This window comes from Sinocyclocheilus rhinocerous, unplaced genomic scaffold (assembly GCF_001515625.1).
Source record: "Sinocyclocheilus rhinocerous isolate Xijiao unplaced genomic scaffold, SAMN03320098_v1.1 scaffold1458, whole genome shotgun sequence".
Lineage (NCBI taxonomy): Eukaryota > Metazoa > Chordata > Actinopteri > Cypriniformes > Cyprinidae > Sinocyclocheilus > Sinocyclocheilus rhinocerous.
In genome coordinates this window covers 32,747-35,172 of record NW_015633180.1, presented here as the reverse complement: position 1 = coordinate 35,172, position 2,426 = coordinate 32,747, and the positions used below count along the sequence as shown (strand labels likewise).

The 2,426-nt window shown below is 36.1% G+C and overlaps 1 protein-coding gene across 1 annotated transcript in view; it reads left to right on the top strand.

The window, feature by feature from the left end:
• LOC107743364 (zinc finger protein Gfi-1-like) overlaps positions 1–2,426 on the top strand; it is a 24,059-nt gene that overhangs the window by 19,786 nt on the left and 1,847 nt on the right. The gene's annotated exons all lie outside the window — the stretch shown is intronic.

Here is a 2,426-nt window from a genome sequence, read left to right as displayed (position 1 = left end):
CGGAGCGGCAGTACCTACCACACATTTTACAAGATTAGATATTTGTCAGTGGTGCTCAGTATCTGCAAATCATTCACCATTGTCCTATCAGTCATCTCTCCTTACTCTATGTATGTGGTAAGTGAACTTTCATGTACTGTAACGTAACAGTCTACCGCTAGCAAGCGGCTAACCATGTCCCTTTTAGTGGCTCCGTAGAACGCATTATTTGTTTTCCATGCCTTTCTGCAAACGGATTCACGCTTCGGGCACACCTCCTAACCCCGCCCCCCGATATCATCGTCCATCACGATGTTTCACTGTAGACATCGTCTGATGGCATTTGTTCATTAGATCTAAAGATATTCCTTATGATGTTATCACACCATTAAATTCATTAAATTAAGAAAAATATAGGTTACGTTTTCATTCATAACTTCATGAAACATAAATAGAATGGCACAAATGGCACAAAATTCACAAAAACGAATTAAAATGAGCCCAATCATACAATAATCTGTCATTTAGATCTAAAGATATTCGTCATGGAGTTATAAAACATAAAACCCCAAATGTACACATGGTGTAACTTTCTCATGGTTTTTTACACTTGGCAAGCAGAATGTAAAACCTAGAATATTTCTGTGAATATTTCTAGAATATTTCTTTGTTAAAAAAAAAACTTTTTTTTAATAATTAGGTATCATTTTAAAGCTTAGAAGTTCAAGCAACAGAATAGGGAGGGATGGAGGGGGTTTTGGAGGTGGACAAGGAGATGGCGTAGGGATGGTGAGAGGAAAAAGTGCGGGGATGATGGCAGGATGTGGAGAAGGGATGGTGATGGGAGGATGACGATGATGCCCTGGCAGCTTAGATGGTGTTTGGCACATGGCACAGACCCAGAGCATCCCAGTGCTGACAACACACGGCGGAATCGAGGGAGCGAGGAGCCAAGATGTAGATGGTGTGGCTGCCAACATCTGGGGGCCGACCGATGGAGACAGAGCTGGTGGATCCAAAGGCACAGATGGAGGGCTGATGGAGCTGAGCGTTGTCGCAGGTTCCGGAAACCTGGGCACAGCCTAGTCGTCCTGACTCCTGGCATACAATATTAAGCATATATTTAATACAAAAGTACTTCTAGTATACTTTTTAGAAATATATTAAAATGCGATTCAATATATTTTTATTGCACTTCAAATAAGCATGTTGGGAATACAAATGTATTATAAACATACTACTTGAATTTCAAGTATATTTTTAATACATTTAATACTACGTCTTTTTCACCTACCACACAATTTAATTCACATACAGCACACGTTGGGAAACATCACCAAAAAAGAATTGTTCTCCTACCTTTTTTTTTTCATGAGATATTGAACGTCAAATAAGAATGATATAAAAAATATGAAATAGTGACCACACTAATTTTTCTTACATTTTATCACCTATTTCTCAACATGAGAATATTCAAATGCAAAGTTTTTTCCCCCCTAAAAATATAGAAAGATTTCTATGAATACCTACCTTTTGACTCTCCTTGCTACGGTCTTGGAGTTATGAGTCATTATTTTTGTGTATGTCACTCAGAAAAAAACTCCCTCAGGGCTTAAAGGGTTAAATTAGGTCTGCACAATTAATCGAATTTCTAATCGCGATTACAATTACGGATGCCACAATTACGTAATCGTTCAAAGCGGCAATTAATCATTTAAAGTCCACTTATGTTATTCTGCATGCTTAAGATGTGTTTTTTTGTGTTTCATTCTAATTGGTCAAGGACCCTAATTCTTTTTATGACTAGTGGCTTATGATTCTATTATAATGTTGAAATTCAGAAACGTAATGAGAAAGAGATTATAAGCTAGATGCAACTTTTTGGGGGGTTTGCATCGAATGTTCTTCGACTTTTATGCATGATAAATTTGTTTATGAATAAAGATTCATCAACTATAGTTGCCGCACATTCAAATATGATTTTCAAGAAAAAAAACAAAAACCTGGGGAAAATAAATGCAGAACATGTTCACATAGGACACTATTAACATGACGATATGCATAAAACCATTCAGAAAAATTTGGGCACAAATGGGTTAAAGAAGAAACCAATCCAATGTATAGTTGGCATTTGAGGCTTAATACTATAGAAAAGCAATAAAAGTTTTTCAGTTAGAGTTTTTTCAGCTTGTTTAATTTCATATAAAAATATGGCATGCAGTTGCTTCAAACAATGGTATAAACATCATTCAATGTAAATTGTGATAATCGTAATTAATAATCGCAATTACAATTTTAAGGGAATAATCAACAATTATGTTTTTTCTCATAATCGGGCAGCCCTCTTTTAAAGTACTAATAACATAAGTACCTTTTAGGCACTAAAATGTAGGCTATTTAGGGGTAAATAAGGCATAGCCTTAGGGTACCGACACAGTGACAGCTTT